The following is a 14,587-nucleotide window of genomic DNA, read 5'->3' on the forward strand; positions in this document are numbered from 1 at the left end:
ATTCCAACTCGTATTTGCTGAAATTGCGTTTTTCAAAACTTTAATTGATTCATCAGTGTGCTGGAGATGTATGCACTGATGTGACTCCAGTTGTTGCTCTGCAGTGAAATTAAATGTGGTAATTTGGTGCTTTCTACAGCTTTGTTGTATTTGGTTATTTTAGGCCAGTCCCCATAGAGAAATGCTGTACGTGATGGGGAATTCTTCTTTTTGTGTGTTTGGAGAACGTGGCTGCTATTCTGGGTTTGAGCTCATATACAGAAGGCAACTGGCAAGGCTTTTGTGTTTTCAGTGGAGTAAGAAAGCCTGAGGGAATGAGATCATTGCTCACCTCCCTCTCTAGTGAGTGGCAGAAAGAGGACAGAGTGATGCCGTGGCCCGGCATCCCCTGCTGACACAGCAGGCACAAAATAGCAGCATCAGAGATGACTCAAAGCTTCTCATCAGTGTAACCAATGCTGAATTTTGGAGCCGTGTGGCTGAGGGAATACGGTCAGCCTCATTCAGCCCCAGGAGGAACTAGGGAGATGATGTGTCTGCCATGCAGCTTTCCTGGAGGTGTAAGTAGAACTGATTACTTTTCTGTACTGACTCCAGGAGGAAGAGAAACAAAGGAAAAATAGATGATTTTGCTCTTGATTGGAGTTGTCTTCATCTGCCACTTGAGCCTCAAAAGAGCTTCCAGTGGAGACACTTAGGGCTGCAGACTGCTGTTAGATACCCCGTGGTTGTCTTGTGCTGATTCAGGATCAGTTCTGTAGTCTTATTCCATCAACATTTTCATGTATGATATAGAAAACAATTTTGACTATCTTTGGTCTTTTTGACTTTTTGCATGTTCTGATGTTATTCTTGAATTATTGTCATCTTTTACTCTGCTTTGTCTCCATATTTATGAAAGATTCTGCATCATTGAATCCATAAATAAGAATATGCAACAGAGCTTCTGAAAATTTCCATGCGTGGCTGTGCAACAAAAAGTCATCTTATTGATGTGGTACTATTAATGTTGGAGTCATAACACGATGTTTGCATCAATTGTAATAAATTTTTCAAATAAGGAAAGTAAACAAAGTGCTCCCAGTAGAGCAATTCAAGCCTTACATAGAGAACAGCAGTGGCAAAGTCGTGGAAGGAGACTTCACAGCAGCGCTTTAGAGAATAACTAAATTTTTTTCCATCATCAAGTCAACCTCTAGAGCTAAGGATTTTCTTTAGGAAAGTTCAGGAGAGTTGTTAGTCTGTTTGATTTAGTGCATTTGGAGAGAGAGAGAGAACTTCTTGTGAGATTTATCTCTATTTCACTGTGTTTGGGAGATACATATTTACTATGTAACACTTGGTATTGATAATAAAAGAAGCTCTACCTATTTTTAGGAATTATTACCACAGCGCAGACATTGGGAAGTCTTAACCCATTTTCCCCAAACCACAGTCAAGCTGAAAGATGGCAATATGCTGCATAGTTGGACCATGCCAGCACTTTGAAAAACAAATTACTGACATGAGAGCTCAGAATTTGTTGTATAAGGGAGTAGTTTTCAGGTTCTTTTATGGTTCTTGCATGACCTGCACAACAGAAGCATACCATATCCAGACTGGTACTTTAATACACAAAATACAGATCCACACAGACAGAATGTCTAAGTCTGGTTGCATATGGGATAGAAAACTCCGAGAAGTTGGAATTTAGGCCCAAGAACAACTTACTGCATTAGATGAAGACATCATCTAAAGAATTACTTGGAGCTGGAAGTTGTCTCACTATTGCTTATTTTACAGACAAATGGGCTGAAAGGATTTTTCTCACAATGCAGTACTGATGACAGCAGTTCTCATACTGCTCCCAACAGCTAGGAGAAATTGTCTTGTCTTGCATTATCCAGACTCATGGCAAGCTATAAATGCATATAAAGGAGCTGGATTTAATTGGATTTCCTCCGCCTTACTTGAGAAGTTTGGTATAAGTAGAAAATTATTATGTTGGAAGGAATTTTTTGACGAGAACATGTTTTTATTCTATGTGCTATGGGACTTAAAGCATAACCCAGTCACATTTTGCTTCCCATGTCCCTCAAGAAATGAGCCACTAAGCATCTATGGCCAACTTCCGTGCCCTGATGTACGCCTGAGGTGCACGGAATAAGAGTTTTCTGAGCTACCTCTTTCTTCATAGAATGGATTTCTTTTCTTTGGGCTTTCTGGATTTATATCAAGACTTTCTTCTTCTAGTTCCTTCCTGCAGTATATTGTTGGTAAAGACAACTCTTTCCATTCATTTTTTGCATCCCTGACTGCTGTGCAAGTGACATCTATCACGAGAACACATGCACGGAGGAAGCCAGATGAGCTTACGGAGTCCAGATGCTCAGCTAAAGGAGTCATAAGTTATAATCCTGTTCAGGCTGTCAATGTTCCAAATTTATTAGTCTGGGTACTGCTCATGGGATTATTATGTTTAACTTTATTGTGGTGTTTAATCATGGCTAGAGTTGTGTGTGCTGTCCTTCTGCTAGGTCAAAACATCTTCCTTCAGTACTCTTAAATCTCTTCATTCTTCTGCGGTCCTTTTTCTCAGGCTGCAGTTATGCTCTTACTGTTCTCTTTTCTGTATGTTTTCTATCTCTTCAAAGACATTCTTGTTCTTTGTGTCCTCAGCATCTGTGTCTAAACTTGACATCTGACTTTTGAGGATAATGCCAATGACTCGGGTTGTGGTTTTCTTTTCAACACCTGCTAATTCTATACTCTGATTGCTGGAAGCACTTGTAGCATATTCACCTTACTTTGGATTGTTGTAATACCTCCCCTGGCAAAAACATCAAAGGCACAACAGGGAGCCCCTTCAAAAACTCGCTTCTGTGGTCAAAACTGTATACATGAAATAAGAGTAGACTTGAGATTTCCTTGCTTGAATTGTTCCTTAGCAATTAAAGATTTAATCGTGATGAGATTGTTTAAAAAGGGCACAGATCATCTCTGTTGTTTTTTTTAAAATTTTACCTAGGAATGAAGACATAATAAATTTTCATTTTCTTCTTGTGGGAAAGAATGTTTCTGGCACTTACAGCTTAGAGGTTAGACAGAGTGGAAATTACTGAGTAAACTTTATTGCCTCAGGATAGAAATGATAATATTTCCTCCTGAGTTATCTCATTCCTGAATAGTCATTCTTTTCTCTTAGGTTGGGATATTTTCAAGGACATTTTCAACAAGGAGCATATCCTCAAGAAAACAAAATTCCCTTCAGATATTCGTGTGTCACCTCATGCAACTGTAAACAGTGAAACTCTTACAGTTTCTAGCAAGCCCCCTGCTCAAAACACAAAGTGGTACCTGAGTAGAGATTTTCCATGCACAGAATATACACTTGTACACACTACATGTGCTCCTTTAAAGCTAGATAAACTTTCAGTGGAAGATGCATCTTCCAATAATTTACTGAATTAATTCTTTTGAAGAGTGTGAAGCAGAGAATACCATAGCATTTCTTCAATATTCCCTGTGTTGATTGATGTCTGCAATGTCTAGGCTCGTAATAAAAGACAATTTATGACAAGAATAAATATATTCTTCTATTTTTCTTTTTTTTGTTTGTAATTTGTATTGATTTCTTTTTGGCACATTCTATTATCTGTTCATAATATTTTAGCTTTTAATCATGCTAGTTTATTTTCCAGAAATTATTTAAAAAATGAGCATGTTACGTCTAGTGAATAATTGCCAGTGTGATCTGAAAAATCTGAGCTCCTTAAACAAATGTAAGGCAATACTTTCAACTGACCCCTAAAAAAGGTTTTCAAGTCCATGTAGTTGAGTCTGTAAATACCAAAGCATAGCTGTGTATGCAAAGTGTATTTGCATGAGTGCTGTTTGTGCAGCAATAGTAATTGTAATTTAGAAATCAGCTGTGGTGATTATTGCATTCCTGTTTAATGTTAGCTTTTTTCAAGCTGTGCTTGACCATAGTTACTTTTCTTGTCAAAGGAAAAAAAAAAATAGCTGTGGTCACAGAAGTAGCCAGCTTAAGCATTTGTAGAGATAGGGATATTAGAAACTTTGACTCTGAAAATCCCCAAACGCTGCTGTATTAAGTTTTCATTTAATTCTACAGCTAAGAATGTAGCTTTTCATCTTGAAACTCCATTCAGCAGAAAACTGGAAAATATTTTCACTTTTCTTACGCAACATCCTATAGATCTACTTTGAGAAATATAGATCTGACTCTTATTTAGAACGGATCTTCCATGAGTTCAATATTTAATATGAAGCGTAGAACCTAGTAGAAACAGTACACAAAGGCAAATTTTAGAAGGCTTTTTTTTGCAACAGACTATATTTAGCATAACATTGGCCTTTACTCTTGCTGCCTCGTTCCATCTTTGTCTGCTGATAGAAGTTTATCTGGTTCTGTCACCAAAATCCGTAGGGAGTAATTTGGACCTGATTCCTTTTGATCTATTTAGAAATTTAGCTTGGATTTTTGATTGTTTCATCCCTATTGGAATGCAAATATGTAAATCCCAACTGTCTTTGATTTCTTAAGTTTAAGATTATGATACCTTTCTCCTTGACTTCAGACAAATTACTTTAAATGTATATGCCTGAAATTGCTTCATGCCTCAGAAACCACACTTGGAGTCCTCTCAGTACTGAAGTCAAGTCTAGGAACCAAACCATCTCCTTGATTTTTGGTTCAGTAGGAAAGATAGAAATAAGATCACGAGTTGCCACAGTGTTCACAAAGTGAATACGTGTACATTCACAAAAGGGTCTTGATCTGATGGGATTTCCAAGACAAGACCACACCAGATTTCAATAATAATAATAGATAAGATTCCAGAAGCTTCCTTATGAGGTGCCTGATGATTAGTCAGCCAGCGCACGGGAGATAGAAAATCATTTCTGACCTTCTTGAAGGCAATTCCCTCTTTGAACCAGGAGATTGAGCAGTCTTAAAGGTATGTAATATCTTTGTTCAGGCTCCTCTACCTGATGAGATTAACTCTCTTCAGAAAGCTGTAGGCCATCTAGATGGAGAGTCCTTAGGTAAGAGAGAGACCAAATGAATTATTATTCTCATCTGTTTTTTGTGCTACAGAAAAATACAGCAAAAATAAGCCTGATTTACTAGCCTAATATTGAAGCATTCACTGGGGGAGATTGGGCTCTGAAGCCTTCATTAGCAGCTGTGCCAGTCATCAGTTGAAGTTATTAAATAGTCGCAGGAGCCCTTGCGTCCCCCTCTTGGGTAAAAACTTTATCCATCAGGAAAGATTCTTTTTCTCCTATTGGGAATGAGAGTGATCAGACAAATGATCCACACACAAAAAAGCAATTATTAACCAGCTGAGCATCACTGTTCATGTGTAGGAGAAAGAAACAGTTATATTTCTGTTTGAATTTTGTTTGCTGAATGAGGCATTCAAAATGAAAATCCAAGGCTCATTAGTTGTGTATGTAGTTATAAGAGGTGACCAGGAGATGGTGCATGTTGAGTGTTGGAAGAAGTTGGGTCAGTGGGACCTGGCTGTACTGGTTTGTGCTGAGCCCACTTCGTATGCTCATATGACCAGATTTAGCTTTCTGAACATCTATTTGGTCAACCTTGCCAGAAAAGTAAATTCCAGTTCCAGTGAAATAGAGATGCACAAAATATCCATCTCTGAACCAGCATATCAAATAAGACAGCATTGTTTTAGCAGGTCTAATTACTATGCTTTTTCAAATATGATTGAAAGGAAATTAGAAAGGCGTCCGTTGTGCTTTCCCTTTTATACAAATGTCTTTCATGCAGAGGGACTTGGATCACAGGAAAAAGTGATGCTTTTTCTGTACTTAATAATAAATTTGTAGCAAGAGTGGCTGACAGTAGAAGAGAGAGAGATAAGAACAAGAACAAATACTTTACTTTCAGACTGAAAACTTTAATGTGTGATTGAAGTGACCATGAATTGCCATCATTAGTAAATTGCTGACACAATACTGATCCCAAAATTCCTTTAAAAATCTTTCAGCATTTGACTGATTGTGGTACTAATAATAGAATGATGCTGCAATTTTATTGTCAGAGTTGTTCTTGGGTTTGACATTGTCTTTATCAATCTGTTAATGAATATAGTGCTTATGTAAGGTGATACTATGAATTCCTGGTTCAGAGCCAGAGATGGTGGCAATGCTGTTCTGTGGTAGAGCATGTTATTCACTAAAAGTTTCTTAGTTCCTTCTGAAAGTGGAGACTAGGAAGGGAAAGAGTAGTAGATACTTGATATTTTCAAAAGCTGTTCTGAAACAAGCACTGAATCATCCAAATTGTCTCTCAGATTTGAAGCACATCAGCACCAAAAGGCTGAGAAAAAGAAGCCAAGAAGCTCAATATTTATAATTCCATCAACTTTTTCACATTGGGAGTCTCTTCCTGCATCTTTAAAATATAAACGTGTTTCAGTCTTTGCAACCATGCCTGTGCTTGCAAACTCTTGAGAGAAAAGCAGATAAATTGCTCTTTTTTTTTTTTTTTTTTTGTAGTCCTAACTTTAGACACATTCTCATAATATTTTATTCTCTAGTTCTGTAGGAGCTGGGAGGATTAGAAGAGGCATGTGCTCATGGTGTACTGTTTGTCCCTGCCAGATGATTCCCCAAGTCTTCTTCTGGGAAAGTACAGCTATGTTTCAACTGCTTTGCAGTCAGATTGGAAACTGGCAATCTAGGTCATTGTAAATACAAAGCAAAACAGCTGCCAATAAAACTGTAATATAATTCAGTATTCCCAGTACGTGAAAGCAAAGAAACAAATCCAGAATATTTGGACTGGATGACATTCCCTTCTCAGTTTATGGAGCTGTGTTCTTCCACTCCTTGAACAGCCTCAGTTGCTGCAAGGGCAAATAAATGACATGAACAAAGCATTAGAAAGTTTCAGATTCTCTGACACTTATGTTATTTAGGACCTTGCTTTGCAAGTAAGCACCTAGCTTTGTGTTGATCAATATGATGGCTAAAATACTGCCAAAAGTAGCTCAAGGCAGCAAAACAAGAAATCATCCTTATTTTGGAAGAGGCACAGGGTTTGCAGTGTCATTTGGCTCCAGAAAGAACTACTACCGTTCTGAGTTCTATTAACATATGTGAGATATAACAGATCAGGTCAGTATTTATCTTCAAAAAAAAGACCACCTTGGAAACTGCATTCATTTCTGGACATTTTAGCAGCAGACAAAAATACATATGCAGAGAGAGTTCAGCAAAGAGTAGAAGTAATAATTAGAGATCTAGATATTCTGACTTATGAGGACTGAAAACTATTTTTAGGCAGAGTTTTGTTAAATGATGGCAGAATAGAGAAGCTTGCTAAACATGCTGCCACTGCTCAAAAAGGATTTCTTCTACAGAAAAATATTCTTTTTGTTGTACTTTGGTTTGAAGTAAATACCCCCTTCTCCTTTTGCCTTTCTTTCTCCAGTGACATTGCTTGACGTAAATGTGTGATGTTTCCACTGCTTTGCTTGAGGCATGCTGAAAAAGAGAGAAATCATTAGTGAGTCCTCACAAAATCCTAGCTGAAGAGACGTAATATTCTGCCTTTTCCACTCTCCTTCATTCAAAAGTAGATCTAGACTTTGCTGGAGTGAATAGACAGATTTGTTGGCAGTAGTTTGCTTTCAGATGAGATAATTTACAAGATACTAACGTTCAAAGGCAGTATTGTGAATAAAATTTTAGTCACAATGGAAATTTTATCAGTGAATTCAGAGTGACCAGGATATTGCTTTTAAGATTTTTAGGCGTTCCTGTTAGTGCTGATGTTATTTCTGCATATGGTTTAGTGAAGTCAACAAATTGTATTGTTGCAAATGAGACTCAGTAATGCAGCTTATCTTAAGTCCATGCTTATCTGTGTGTCACTCAGGGCCTTTTCTGTCACTTCAGTGTTGTGATCTTTATCTTGTTGTTGTTTTTTTTCTTTTTTTGTTTGTAAGGAGAAAAGCAATTTATGCAATAGAGAGCAGAACACTATCCTGGAGAATAAGATGTCTGATTTTTGTTCCAAGCTCTGCCAGAGTGACCTTGCACTGCCACTTTCTCTGTATTTCAGCATCCACAACTATAAAATGTGAGTAATGAGGGTATAAATGTATCATTTTTTTCTTGAGTAATGATGTTGCATGGTCATACTTTGTCCTTTTATTTCTGTTTACTGTATAGTTTGAGATTTGCCAATAAAAAAATCCCATGTATGCAGCTAATTACATTTCAGGATTCCCAATACCCAGTTTGTAGCAACTTATTTATTTGTATCTGTACAGAGGTGATATTAATCATTTGGAAACTATTACAGCCATATTAAGTAAATGGAGAAAGCCAAATGTTTAGAAGATCTGTGGGCTGCAGATGCAAAAGGCAAGAGAATCAAGCTCAAAGAGAAGGTATTCCACAAATCAATCCTACATATGTGTCACCCTGCCTTGTACAAATCAAGGCAATATATTTCATCTCCACTCTCTTTGAGCAGTTTATTATACTTTCATCTTACTCTGTTCAAATTATTCCTAATCACTTACTACTGTTTCATACAGCTTATTCATTCTTTCCTTCAACCAGACGTACCTAAGAGTCACTCCTAGAAGTTTTGTGACGCAGAAACTCCGCTCTTGTTTGAAACTGAAAACAAGTGGCTAAAAACTCACAATGACTCTTATCTCAGATATTATGGATGTTAATTTAGAAAAAAGTTCCTGGTGTTAGCACAGTAATGAGATTGTACAGGGTCTGCCCCTCTGCTGTGAACTGCTTAATTTTTTCTTAGAAATTCTAGCTGATTAGACTCATAGATCCGTAGAAATGCAAACAGTATTTTTTTGTCTGGGTGCAGAATACATAATCTGTATGGCAACAAAGTTCTGCTTTGATCCTTGCAGTGCTTTCCAAATGTATATGCCTCACTGGAAGTTGAAAGTGTTAAATATGGTTCAGGATAATCTGTGCTGCAGTCATCAGGAAAAAAAAGAGGTTGCTTTTTCTTCCTACTGAAGAATGTGATAGCATCGCTTTACCACTGGTTTTTATTCCAAATGATGCAATTATTCTGAAATATGCTAAAAACATCTCATAGAATTTTCACATGAAACTGTTATAGTGACATTTGTAAAATTCTCTCTGTGTGTTTGTGTATGTATGTATATACGCGTGGAAGTTTTTCTTCATCTTTGTTTCTTCGAGTTTCTTCTAGATGACTGTGGAGCTTAGTAGAAATATAGTTCATGTCAACCTTAGAGTTAAAAAAGAGTATTTTAGATTTTGTATACTGCTTTTTTCCTCTTTGAGTCTCTGTTGCACTTTCTGTGAAGAAAAACCTATGTTTCTTGATAGGAGACAAATATAGGGATTGTACCTAGTATCCAAAAGAACTTGTGGCTTCCATCTCAATTGTTGGTGCAGCCTCTTGTGAAGGGATGCTGAATTTCTCATTGGTTCCTCTTTGGTGACCAGATATGTGGTTTGAGAAATAACACAATCTGTCTCACTTTGGAAGCTTAAGGTGGTCTTAAGTATTGCTATTTTGAAAGCTGCAAGAGTTATAAGGCATCTCAGTGGATTTCACACCAATAAGCACAGAAGCTAAGCTTGTCTCAGAGTATTTTATAACAGTGATATATCTAATTTGGTTAAGTCTTACCTTTTCTTCTTGGCTATGTTAGTCAATCTTTAACTAAAAGGCTCTGACTTTTGTTATTCAATGGCAGTTTGCTCCAGGCAAGATGAGTGCCTTCCCATGAATAGCCTTTTGTATTACATTTCTTAGAAACAACTTCATAAGTTGGAGAATCTTGGATGTCTCTGTGGGGTACCATGCAATATTGATATTTGCCATTTAAGTAAATGGGAATGTTCAGTTTCTGAGACTTTTCCACTGATATAAGTACACAGGTAGGCAGGCTGCTGTTAGGTGCTGACAGTGACATCAGTACCATGTTGAAGGTTTGAACTATGAAAGAAGGTTACATTTCTGGAAAAAATAAGGCAAACTTGGTTTCTTGGGCTGCAGGTGTGTGCTTTTAAGCAAGGGGAAAAGAACCCTGAAAAGATGGTGATCCGTAGTGTGTATCTGGGCAGACTGCAGTCCCTGATGTCAGTGTGGTATCATCCCCCAATAAACCGGTAGGATGTCTTGCATCCTACCACAAGGAATGTGAAGGACAGACTAAAGTTCAGAACTGAATCCAAGAATGAAGTAAGGAGTATGATGATCCATTCAGCCTTCAAAAACTTGTCAAGAAGGGCTGAACATTTTCTATATTGCTGTACTATAAGCCAGGGATTCAAAAAACGTTCCTGAAGAAAAGGTGAGAGGACATGATCAAGGAGACTAATAGAACTCTTTTTTACTTTCTAGATTTTTTGAGAAACCATTTTCAGTTGCTTTCAACTTGTTTTGGATTCAACTCATGATCTTAATGATGAAGGACGCCACAACCTATTAGCAGTCATCTGAGTCATCCAGATCTCTCAAGAGCCTGTTTCAGTAAGTTGGTCAATGTTCCTGTGTGATGCATACGAAATATATTTCACGATTTAAGTGTTTTCTGCATTCATCATTTGAATCAAATTACAAGGCACTCCAACAGTGAATAATTTATATTTCCCAAAAAGATGTTAAGATATTAAATAGCAGTAATAATGTTAGGTTTATTAAACTGTTACAGAGAGCTCTTTCTTATCTTTAGTACTGCTTCAAACTCTTTGCCCCTATCAAATATGTATTTCTTGTCTTTGATTTGATTGTAGAGTTGTTTTTGTGTGGTTTTTGTTTTTCACAGCTGTGATTTTGAGTTGTTGTTTTGTTTTTATTTTTCTCTTGCTTGCTACTTCTATTATGTTTAATGTTTACTGGGCAAATCTTTTCAGGTCAGACATTCCCCAGCTGGATCATCCAGTCACTGAATTCTGTAAAAGAAAATGGTTTTCAAAATTGGGTTTCCATGTATTCTCTGTATTTGGGGACAAATGTGGAATTCTTTTCCCAAATCCACTTTGCCCTTCTGGCAAAGGTTGTATATTGCCTAAGTACCTGGCTTTGTAATGTATCTTCATATCTGTACAAATGACAAATGTCTTCTCCTACAGTGTTTTGTAATAGATCTAGAGACAGGTCGAGGAACACAATTTTATGTGCAACGCTTATTGGCAATGTTAGAAGTTTGGTTATTGACTCTGTGAGAATAACAGTAAAAATGGTATAGCTGTTTCTTCCCATTTGAGTTGTAGCAGGAAGATTTCAGGACACTCCATACAAAATTTCAAAATAGAGAAAGAATGCATCCGAAATGGAATTTGCCATTGAGAAAGCTGCTTGTGTAGATACGATTGTGTAGATGTTGTGTAGAAGTTATTGCAGTCCAAGAGGAAAACTTCAGTGTGATCAGGCAGTTGAATACTTTGGGGGAGGGAAGAGTTAAAATAGCTGTACAATATAAGGGTCGCATTACTTTCCTAACATCCATGGAGATGAAGATAAGAAAGCATTGTGAGCATGATAACAAGGATATTATGATGGTTAACATGACATTTATGTGGCAATGGAATGAGCAATTCTATAAGCCCTCAGGAAGACAAGTGTTGCTGAAACGTGACAAATTTATTAAACCCATTTCTTATCACTTTTTTTTCCCGTATTTTTTCCCTGCAATACCACAGAGAATTCTGTGGCACAACAACAGAGGGAAAAGAATGGCACCTGGCAGCAAGGTAGCAGAGCAGGTGTCTGTCTGCTCTTGCATAAAGAGGGAGAAATAGGAGCTTGCTTGTCTCTGCAGGTTATGGAGAGCTCCTCCACAGAAGATGGAAGGTCCAAATTGATAGATACTGTCAAAAGGACCTTCAGAGGTAAGGTTTAGTTTCTCACTTGAAAAGATTAGTAGTTGTAGTCTGAGGCATATGAGAGGAGAAAATAAATTTTCCTCTTGCTGAAGACAGATAGGAGGATAATATTTACATACAGGGAGATGAAAGAGGGGGAACAATCAGAACAAAGAAACAATATGTCTTAACTCTAATGGCGATTTCTAAGTGAACGTTTTGATATCCAGTTTCAAATAGTGAGATTATAAAGAAAACAAAAATGGAAAACTTCATTTTGAACCCATCCCACCAAGAACTGCCTCTTGTGTTACACGAAAAAAAATTATGATAGGTAAAATCCTGAAGGCTGGTGTCTGTTCACTTTCTTGAGCAAATTTGGAAACAGATTAAATATTATATTTATAGTGAGGATGAGCTGCAAACCATACTATGAAGGGACCACGAATCAGCTGCTTCTCATCATCTCAGTCAATCTCAGCTGCTGAATATGACATTCAAACAAACAGTAATTAATCCAATTAGAGTGAGGTTTCTTCTTAATATTTCTCAGTCTGTCTACCTACAACACGTAGTATCCATCTATGGATGAGAAGGTGACCTATGTAGGCACTCTTATGTACTGGAGGTAATAAAAATTATAGTGCAATTTAAACCCTTTTTCAGGGAGTATAAATTGCCTTCACTGAAGAACATCCAAGCACTGCTGTGTGAAAGACCCATGCTAAAGCTGACTTTCTGGGCTGTAAGGGGAAAACTGTAATTTAAGCCTCACTAAAGGCCAAAAGTGGCATTCTCTATGTAAAAGTGGTTATACAAAGTTTTCCTTTGAGGCTATAGTGCAAAAAGAACATCTTATCCAAACTACAACTTAGACTTGAAATCCTTTGGAAAGATATCTGGGGTATGTGTGTGTGTACACATAAAAGAAAATGTATGCTGTGATGTACAGGAATATAAGTAAACTGAAGTGATAATGCTCATTTCTAATGCTTTGTCTAAAAGTTCTGGTGACAAAATCTCTAGCGAAACTGAAAACATCAGAAATTTGCATCCCCAAAAAGGAAAGAAAATACCTCAGTTTCAGCAAGCTTCATCCAGACCAGCTATAATCTTGCATAATGAACTTGCATAGGTCTTGCAAGATAGCAAAAATGTTGGTAAAGACTCGAGATGAGAAGGCCGAGCCCAGACCAGTTCCCTCTCTAAGTAAACAGGAAATTTTCATAAGGAGATTGTGGCTTCTGAAAGAAAACCCTTCTGATTCATGCAAAACTACGTGCCAGCATTAAAATCTGTCAAAATAAAGTAGCTGTTTTTAGGGAAAGCTGGTATTTAAAATGTTACTACTTAAAAATTACTTGCTGCAGGACGTCTTGAGCACTGCTGATTAATGTTCTTTAGTAATACGACTTCAGTAACACTAAAATGCTTTGCACCCATTGTCCATACACAGATCTAATTCCTTTAGGTAACTGGATGAAGTTACATCGCTGTTTTTAGTGCTGGGCCCAATTTTTTAACGTGTTCCTAATTGTTCTGTGCCAACCAGAAAGGAATTGTTTATTAAGAGAAAAAGCAAACAAAACAAGCTCAGAGATGATTTCTTTTTGTGATCTTGTAGGGTGTTAGGAGGGGGATGTTTGCTTGACTGTCAAACAGTGAACCAACACTGCTTCTCTGAGAGTCTCTCAAACTCTCCATGTGACAGATCTCTTTTTCTTTTAGCAAAATTAAGATAATTACCAGCCTGAAATGATTGCGGGACTAATTAATTGTTTGTAAATTACTTTAGAATTGTAAATGTCAATAGTAGCTCCAATATTATAGGTGTGTGTATATGTATTTTTAAACAGATACAGTGTGAGCAGTAGCTGCTGTTGCAAATGGGCATAGAGGGCTGTTTTATTTCAGACTTTGCTGACTGGTGTCACTGATTACCTCAGCATCAGCTGTAGTAACCTGTAAAGAAACAAAACATACTCTTGCCTCTATCACTTTCTTTTTGTGTATGTTCACAGTCACAAGAGTGGTCTGACACATGCTGTGTCCTTCACTGAAGTTGCATACAAAAAATGATTTCCACTTCAGTTTGAACCAAGGTGATTAAGTTCAGATTTCTGGAGTTTCCACTTGTTCTAATGTAATTCAATCCATTTCCAGAACGTGGCTCTGAAATTGTAACTCAGAACGATTGGCTTAGGAGGGAATTTAAGACCATGTTTAAGAAAAAACACATTTGTAATTGTTTATAATATATATTTGTGTTAAATAATATTAATACATAAAATACAGAGTTGATAATGTAGAAACTAGTTCAGAATTGATGTTTTCAGGAGTTCATCTGGATAAAGGCAGCAATGTACGAGTTTTACTGACAGATATTTTCAATAATTATATGCAATATAGACTCTTGGGTGTTTATCCTGAAATTTTCTATACTAGTATGCTTGCATACATTCATCTTCTCTAACACAGATGTTACATAAATAAAAATATTAATAGAAAGAAGTAGCGGCCTCTTGACTGTAGTGAAGCCTGGGAGTAGATAAACTGTTAATTCAAATTAAATTGCTTTTATGAACTTCTTGTCATTTATATTAATTACTTGTACTGACCTGACCTAACCTACTTAGGTGGAACTGCAGAAATTACAGATGCTTCTATTGTACATGCAGAGAATGCACAGAGATTTACTTGCTTAAATGCACTCACAGATGCTGTCTAC

The 14,587-nt window shown here is 37.0% G+C and overlaps 1 long non-coding RNA gene across 8 annotated transcripts in view; it reads left to right on the forward strand.

The window, feature by feature from the left end:
- Positions 1 to 14,587, forward strand: part of LOC128082418 (uncharacterized) — an 80,482-nt gene that overhangs the window by 18,221 nt on the left and 47,674 nt on the right. For 4 of the 8 annotated variants that reach the window (XR_008207669.1, XR_008207667.1, XR_008207665.1 and 1 more), the window contains exons 2-3: positions 10,397 to 10,533; positions 11,817 to 11,886. This is a non-coding gene — a long non-coding RNA (uncharacterized LOC128082418). The remainder of the gene's footprint in view (positions 1 to 10,396; positions 10,534 to 11,816; positions 11,887 to 14,587) is intronic. The other 4 variants (XR_008207670.1, XR_008207668.1, XR_008207666.1 and 1 more) reach the window with 2 other exon arrangements.

This window comes from Tympanuchus pallidicinctus, unplaced genomic scaffold, assembly GCF_026119805.1.
Source record: "Tympanuchus pallidicinctus isolate F22 unplaced genomic scaffold, pur_lepc_1.0 scaffold22, whole genome shotgun sequence".
Classification (NCBI taxonomy): domain Eukaryota; kingdom Metazoa; phylum Chordata; class Aves; order Galliformes; family Phasianidae; genus Tympanuchus; species Tympanuchus pallidicinctus.